We start from the raw sequence: 9,072 nt of genomic DNA on the forward strand, positions 1-9,072 counted from the left end.
CAGCAAACCCGAATACTTCTGTCCTTGGAATGCTCTGGCACCCTGTTACACTGGCCCCTGCCATTCCTTGCAGGTTTGTACAGTCCTATCTTGGGGCTTTGGGGCTTTGGGGCTTTCTCTTCCCAGCGGCTCTGCTCCTACATCTCCATGTGGCGCCTGGAAACCCACACAGCTGGGTCTCTGTCTCTTTGGATTTTCTCAGTGCCTGTTTGGTATCAGCTTCTCCAACAACTCCCTCTTTAGTGAATGCTTCCTTAGCCCCTGTGTGCCCAGGTGTCTTCTGTGCTTTTTATACTACAGAGTGAGTCTCTAATAATAATTCCTACAACAAAATAAAAACCTAGATGGCTGTAATCCCAGCACTCTGGGAGGCAGAGACAGGTGGATCGCTGTGAGTTCGAGGCCAGCTTGCTCTACAAAGTGAGTCCAGGACAGCCAAGGCTACACAGAGAAACCATGTCTAAAAACAAACAAACAAACAAAAAAACCCTAGACTGGCGTGGTGGCGCACGCCTGTAATGCCAGCACTCAGGGAGGCAGAGGCAAGCGGATCACTGTTAGTTCAAAGCCAGCCTGGTCTACAAGCAAAACAATCAAAAACAAAAAAAAAAAACAAAAATGAAAACTAAAATTTTATGATTTTTATTTTTCAGTTTCAGGTGATAGGAATTTTCCTTTTCCTTTCTTTTGTTTATCTTGTTGTTCTAGGTTTTGGGGGGGGGGGATTTTGTTTTTTCATTTGGTATGGTTTGTCTTGAGTTTGATTTGTTCAAGACAGGGTTTCTCTGTGTAGCCTTGGCTGTCCTGGACTCACTTTGTAGTCCAGGCTGGCCTCGAACTCACAGAGATCCGCCTGCCTCTGCCTCTGGAGTGCTGGGATTACAGGTGTGTGCCACCACTCCCCCTCCCCCCACCTGTTGTTCTGTTTTTTAAGCCAGGGTCTCACTCTGAAGCCCAAGTTGTCCTGAAAGTTATTGTGTAGCCCAGGTTGGCCTGTCCTCCTGCCTCAGCCTCCCAAGCCCTGGGATTGCAATGAGTCACCAAATCCAGCTAAAGGAAGAGAGATGTGTGTGTGTGTGTGTGTGTGTGTGTGTGTGTGTGTGTGTGTGTGTGTGTAGTAACTGTATTAGAACACAGCAATAGTGTGCGATAGTACCAAACAATTTAGTGTTAACAATAAGTTATAAAAATGGGTTAAGGCTCAAACTCAGGCTTAGCAGAAAATCCTTTAAAACAACTGGAGCAGGTCTCACAGCCTGTGCATCTGTTCTTTATCCATTACTGCCCCCTAGTGGTCCATCAAAATAACATAATTGCTATCCAATTTATAGGCGCTCTTGGTTTATCCTGACGAATGCATTTGAGTGCACTGAGGTGCTTCACACTAGCAGAACACTGGGCACGCTCCTGAGCTCTGCTCTTCACCCTCACAGCAGGATGGATGGACAATAGCTGCAGCTCCCTGTTGTTGTCCAGCATCCCAAGTAACAGGCTGCACACAGCTAGGTCACGAAGAGATGAAACCTCCAAGAACAGTTTTAACTGAGTTCCTATCACCTTCGCATTATGGTGAAGTAGCCAGATATTTGTTCTGGAACTATTCTGGGTGTATCTGAGAGGGCTGTTGGTTTGGCTTTTTGAGATCAAATCTCTAGCTCTGACCGTCCTGGAACTCACTAATGCATAACCAGGCTAGCCTAGAACTTAGAGAGACATGCTCACCGCTGGCTTCCAGACACCTACACACATATGGCATATATTCACACAGATGCATACACTTATACATAAATAAAAAATAAAATCGGGCTGGAGAGATGGCTCAGTGGTTATAGAGGTCCTTCCTGAGTTCAATTCCCTGCAACCACATGGTGGCTCACAACCATCTGTAATGAGATCTGATGCCCTCTTCTGCAGATAAAGCACTCCTGTGCAATAAATAAAATAAATAACCCTATAAAAATAAAATCTATATGAGGAAATAAAGGGAGGGGCTGGTAAGATGGCTCAGCAGGTAAGGAGGCCTGCTGCTAAGCCTGACAGCCTGAATTTGAGTTCAATCTGCAGGAATCACATAGTGGAAGAGAGAGCTAACTCCCTTGAGTTGTTCTCTGGCTTCCACATGTATGCAGTGACATGCACAAATCACCTCAAAACAAAACAAAACATAAATGTAAAAAAATAAAAATTTAAATATGATTTTTTTAAAAAAATCAATGGCTGTTTGAGCTGCTGAGTAGAATTTCATTTTTTATAAAAGCCAGAGAGTTATGGTGCACAACTTTAACCCCAGCACTCAGGAGGCAGAGCAAGGTAGATCTCTGTGAGTTCAAGACCAGCCTGGTCTACATAGGGAGTTTCAGGACAGCCAGGGGTACACAGAAAAACTCTGTCTTAAAAAACAAAACAAAACAAAAAAAGTTCAGCCAGGTTGTATTGGTGTATAACTTTAATCCCAGCATTCTGGAGGCAGAGGCAGCTGGGTCCTTATGAGTTCAAGGACAGCCTTGTTTACAGAGGGAGTTCTGGGACAGCCGGGGCTATACAGGGAAACTCTGTCTTGAAACATAAACAAACAAACAAAAGTTCAATGACCTTTGGTTTGGGGTTAAGATAGAATTTCCAACAATTTCTGAAATAGCCCTAAACATATTTCTGCCTATGTGTATGGCATCCGACATCTTTTAGGGGGGCTGCTCTGGAGGGCTAGCCCCATCTCTCACTGGTGGCAGCACTCAGGAGAGTGGATTTGGTACCTCACCCAGGCAGTAGAGCTGGCCTTGGTGGTGGGGATGGGGGTGAGTGTGGGAGATCTGACCACGACACTTGTCAGCAGTGGGTGGCAGAAGCGCAGAAGTGACTCTCCTTCCCACCGTCCCCACTCCTTGCCACCTCCAGCAGAGCTATTTCTGCACCTTGCTTGGGCAGCACAGTAGAGCTGGCCTTGGTGGAACAGGCACAGGGCTCTCTCAGAAGATGAGAGCCCAGGAGAGCTGGCCTGCCATGAGGTAATGTGGTTTTCGGGGGAGGGGGATGCCCTCCCCGTCCCCGCCTCCTCACCACACCTGTGGTAGGTGGGAGAACTAGCCCAGAGGTCTTGAGAGAAAGAGAGCTAGCCCTAACCCCTCACTGGCTGTAGCACTCTTGGAGAGCCGTCCCTGCACCTTGCCTGAACAACACAGTAGGGGCTGGCCCTGATGGCAAAAAAGCAGGAGAGCTAGCCCAGCCCCTTGCAGGCTGCACCACTTGGGAGAGTGGACCCCATGCCTTGACTGGGGAGCTGGCCCTGGAGGCACGCGCGCGCACATGTGTGTGTGTGTGTGTGTGTGTGTGCGCGCGCGCGCGCCAGCCCCAAGGGCATGAGAGCAGGAGAGCTGACCTTGCCTCCTGCGGATGATGACACAGGGTGGCCTAGCTGGAGCAGTGATGGAAAGCTAGCCCTAGCGGGGTGGATAAGGGAGAACAGGTGTGCTGACCAGCTCAGCTACCACCCAGGCCCAGATCCAAGACTCTGAGTTCACCCACCCCCAAATCTATATCATCTGCAAACAGTTGGCACACATGAAAGGAAGGGCCAGGACAGCTGACCCAAAGCTGCAGGATCTCAATGACACAGGGCAACAACAGGACAACCAGGAAGAGTCCGGATGAGGAGCCACTACTGATGGTGTCACAGAAGCCAGAGATCTCAAACCAGAATAATGACTCATTGCAATGAACATTTGCCGGTGAGGATGTGTGGATAGCGGGGTATGCTATGGGACACACTGTGACACACTACAGCTTCCACAATGAAATGGTTTCTGTGCTTTGGGTTTTGTTGTTGCGTTTTTTGTTTTGGGGGGAGGTTGCAAGGGTGCTACAAGGTGGATACAAGGAGAGAGGGAGACAAATGGGACAGGGGTGCATAATAGGAAACTCATAAAGAATCAATAAGAAGTTTTTAAAAACTGGGACCAACCTGGTCTACAGAGTGAGTTCCAGGACTGCCAGGGCTATACAGAGAAACCCTGTCTTGAAAAACAAAACAAAACAAACAAAAAAAATCCTTTAAAAAATTGAAAAATCATTGGGCAGTGATGGCACACACCTTTAATCCCAGCATTCAGGAGGCAGAGGCAGGCAGATTGCTGTGAGTTCAAGGCCAAACTGGTCTACAAAGAAAGTTCCAGGACAGCCAAGGCTACACAGAGGAACAATGTCAAGAAAAACCCCCCCAAAAAATTGTTTTTTGAAAAATTGAAAAATCATTATTGGGATGGAGAAATTGCTCCGTGAATCAGAGCACTGGCTGTTCCTCCAGAGGTCCTGAGTTCAATTCCCAGCAACCACATGGTGGCTCACAACCATCTATAATGTGAGCTGATGGCCTCTTCTGGCCTGCAGGTATACATGTAGCCAGAGCACTATGTACAGAATAATAAATAAATAAATCTTCTTAAAACTCATTATTTATGCCGGGCGGTGGTGACGCACACCTTTAATCCCTGCACTAGGCAGGCGGATCGCTGTGAGTTCGAGGCCAGCCTGGTCTACATAGCGAGTCCAGGACAGCCAAGGCTACACAGAGAAACCCTGTTTCGAAAATAAAACAAAAACAGTGCATTGACGTCCTTCCATGCCATCACCAGGCCCCACCAAGCCCTCCAGACAGAGCATCTTGTGGACTGTAGCCTCCCCCAAGAACTTCAGGAGCTGTCCGGAAGCATACTGTCAGAAACCGAAAGCCAAGAAGAGCAAGCCTGTCCCACTAAAGCTGTTCACCCCCCCCACACACACCCCCCTCCCACCCCCACCCCCACCCCCGGCTTGTCAAAGTTTGAATGGAAACAAGGCAGCAGTAAGGAAAAGCAGGAAAGGAAGAGACTAATCCACAAACACAAGCGAGAATTTAAAGGCGCAGTCCGGGAGATCTGAAAGGACAATCAGTTCCTGGGCAGAATGCAGCTCTCCGAGATCATGGGACGGGATGCGGAAAGAAAGCGCAAAATAAAGCAGCTTTTCAACAGCCTGGCTGTACGCAAGAAGGTGAATGGAAGGCTCTGAGGAGGAAAAAGTTTAAAAAAATAGTTTTGTAAATGTAAAAAAAAAAAAAAGAAAGAAAGAAAACAAAACCACATTATTTATTTATTTGTATTTATGCACATCTGTGGAAGCATGTGTGCCATAGCACTAGTGTGGCCGTCAGGGGAAAAGTAATGCGAGTCAGTCACGTGGGTCCCTGGGATCACACTCAGAACACTAAGACTAGAAGCACGTTTACCCACGGAGCCCCCTTGCCAATCCTCCTCCTGGCTCTTTTGAGTCAGGGTCTCTCACTGAACCCACGACTTTGCCACTTAGGTCCAATAAGTGCTGTCCTATCCCAAGCTCGTCTCTGTTTCTCAGTGCTGGGGTTCTGGTGTGCCCCTGACTTCCAAGTGAGTGCTAGGGACCTGACTGTAGGCCCTCATACGAGAACAGCAAGGACTATATCGGCCGAGCCATCTTTCTAGCTCCAAATATATTTTTTAATTTTCTGTTTTATTGCTATGAGTAACGCTGCCATGAGCACACATCTGCTTTGGACAGTGGATTACGTGGATGCATGTCCGATTAGTTAAAACAAGTGACCCTGGGAATGAAGGGGAGTGAGCTGGCCTGGCCAGAGGAACAAAAGAGACTTCAGCTTTGTTTATTTTGTATTAAAAAAAAAAAAATGTATCTGAAAGGGCCAGAAAGATAGCTTGTTGCTCTTGCAGAGAACTGGGTTAGGTTCCCAGTGCCTACATAAAGGCTCACAATTCACTGGGGGATCTGATGCCCTTTTCTGGTCTCCACAGGCACCAGGAACACATAATGTATGCACACATACACACAGGCAAGACATTCATACCCATAAAAATAAATAAACATTAAAAAAAAAAGAAAACAAATTTAAATGTATCTGAATCTGGTCTTGGTAGAGCAGGCCTGAAACCCCAGCACTTGGGAGACAGGAACAGGTGGACCTCTATGAGTTTGAGGCCAGCCTGGTGTAGCCAGCCAGAGCTACATCGAGAGCCTCTGTCTCTCATTAACTAACCAACCAGTTAGATTCATGCCTATAATCCCAACCCTTGGGAAGCTGAGGCAGGAAGACTGCCAAGACCCTGTTTTCAAATAAAAAAAAACAGTAACTTGGAAGGCAAAGGAGAGAGGACAGCCCTAGGCCAGCCAAAGCTCCATAGTGAGATCTTATTTCAAAATAACAAACAGGACCAGTGAGATGGTTCAACGAACAAAGGATGCTCACTGTCAAACCTGATGACCCAAGTTCAATCCCCCTGACCCAGGTGACTCCTACAAGCTGTCCTCTAACCAGAATTCACACAGAAAAATAAAAAAAGGAAATATATATATATATATTGAGACATGGTTTCTCTATGTAGCCTTGGCTGTCCTGGACTGACCTTGTAGACCAGGCTGGCCTTACAGAAATCCACCTGCCTCTGCCTCCCCTAGTGCTGGGATCACAGGCATGGGCCACCTCACCTGGCTAAAATGTAATTTTTGTTTGTTCGTTTTTGTTTTTTTCAAGACAAGTTTTCTCTATGTTATCTTGACTGTCCTGGACTTGCTTTGTAGACCAGGCTGGCCTTGAACTCACAGCAATCCACCTGCCTCTGCCTCCTGAGTGCTGGGATTATAGGCGTGCGCTACCACGTCTGACTGTAATTTTTTTTAAATAAAAAGGAACAAACAAAAAAGTCAGATGTGGTGCTGTATATCTAAAATCCCAGCATTTGAGAAGAGGAACATTGGGAGTTCAAGGTCATCCTTGGATCTCTAGAAAACTTGAGGCCAGTTTAGAAAGGTGAGACCCTGCCTTAAAACAAACCAAAACAAAAGTAAGCAAGCAAACAAAACACAAAAAAATAGACATACACAATAGCCAACATGCTAAGAGTTAATTATTATATTCTAAACAATCAGCTCATATATCAGGTTTTTCTGATTTAATTTTTTTCTTCTGAGTACTAGGGTTACAGGTATGTGCCATCACATTTGGTGGGTTTTCTAATTTTAGATCATAATGAAAATAACAGTTTCTGGACCTAAACTTTCCTATAGCAAAAGTCTGGCCCCAGGGGGCTGTGATGTCTGGGTTAGGTGCTGTGGAGGTTCACTGGAAGAAGCCAATTCCGGGCCAGGGAGGAAAGATGTGGGGGTCTTAGAACCTGAGGCCTCAACAGTAGCTGGATGGCTCCCCTGGGGCCGCAGGAACAGGACCCACATCTGAGCTCCATGAGCCCTGTGGCAGAGCCAGAACCAGGTCCAAGTCAGAGAGTCTGTCAGATCGAATGTCTCCTTCCATCTCCTCACACAGAGCAGGGGGTGGGGGCACATGGGGGGGGGCTTAGGGGAGGGCGGATGTAGAGGAATGTTAATTCAGAACATGGCTGCTCTAGCAAGAGATCACATCCCAAGACCTTCTAGGGCTGTGTGATCCCCTGTAAACAGACACAGGAGTCAGAGGCATGTCGGTCTCTGATTCTAGTCAGTGCTGTTCGGTTGAGACAGTGAGTCCAGAGAGGCAGTGCAGTGGAGTGGAGTTCGTGGAATTCACAGGCAGTTTTCACTGGGGCAGTTTTACAGAGACAGGTCAGAGAGAGAGCAAGCTAGACATAGGTGAAGACAGAACGAGCCAGAGAACAAGAAGGAGCCAGAAGATTAGAACAGATTGCCAAAGTTAGCATGAGGCCAAGCAGTGGAATTCAGCCGGAAGCCAAATGAAGCCAATTTGAGTCAGTCAGCTTGGAGAGGCATTTGAGCCAGAACTGCTGAGTTGAAGCAGCCAGCAAGCGTTCAGAAAAAAAGCTGGGCATGGTGGCGCACACCTTTAATCCCAGCACTTGGGAGGCAGAGGCAGGCGGATCGCTGTGAGTTCAAGGCCAGCCTGGTCTACAGAGTGAGTCCAGGACAGCCAAGGCTACACAGAGAAACCCTGTCTCGAAAACAAACAAAAAAAAAAAAAAAAAAAAAAAAGAAAAGAAAAGAAAAATTCAGAAAAAGAACAGGAAAGGGTGGGCTTATCCAGCAGCGAGTCTCAGAGGCTGGGAAAACTCTAGGCCTAGATAAGATTGTGTGAAGGCTAGAACAGGTGGAAGCAGTAAGCCTCTGAGACGACAATTAAAATCCAGCAAATAAAAGATACTTTCATTGGGGGCGGGGACATCTCGGTGCACCATCATCTTCCTCTCTGTTCATCTGACACTGACCTCTACCCAAGATCAGACACATATACTTTTATTGTTGTTTGCTTGTTTGTTTGTGACAAGATTTCTCTGTGTAGCCTTTGCTGTCCTGGACTTGGTAGACCAGGGTGACCTCAAACTCAAGAGATCCACCTGCCCCTGCCTCCTAAATGCTGAGATTAAAGGTGTTTGCCGCCATTGCCACCACATGGCTTCAGATGTGTAATTTCCAAGGCCTCATTCAAATGCACAGTTGGAGTCTCTTGCTGGAAGCTGGCCAATTCCCAACCCACCTCCCTGATCCCACCCCCCCACCCCTCATGCCCCTCCCCAACCCACCTCCCTGATCCCACCCTCCACCCCCCCACCCCTCCTCACCCCCCACTCCCCCCCCATCCCACCCCCCACCCCCACCCCCTGCCCCATGCTAGACACAGATTCATTTGTTTGGCTGGTTGCTTAGTATGTACCTGGCACTGGGGCGGATGCTGGGCCTACGGTGATGAGCAAGACAGAGCCAAGCTTCAAGTCTGCACTCCAGAGCAGGCACCCATGCTGTCACAGGCACAGTAAGAGCACCGAGCCAGTGAAAAGATGGAGGGTGTAGTCTGAACATGGGGAGTGGGAGAACATTTTAGCAGAGGAGCAAGCAGCATCTTCCATTTGCAAGGCCAACATAGTTAGAACCAAAAAAGGAGGAGCAGAGAGTCCTGAAAAGGGGCCCACTGTCCTGAGCCTTGTTTAAGTGGTCACTACATGGGGTCCACCTGTGCTATTATTTCAGTAATTTTTTTTTCATGTCTTCTTGTTTTTGACAGGGTCTCAATATACACCTACAGGTGTCCTGTAACTGGCTATG

This window comes from Acomys minous, assembly GCF_964271855.1.
Source record: "Acomys minous genome assembly, chromosome: 6".
In the NCBI taxonomy this organism is placed as follows: domain Eukaryota; kingdom Metazoa; phylum Chordata; class Mammalia; order Rodentia; family Muridae; genus Acomys; species Acomys minous.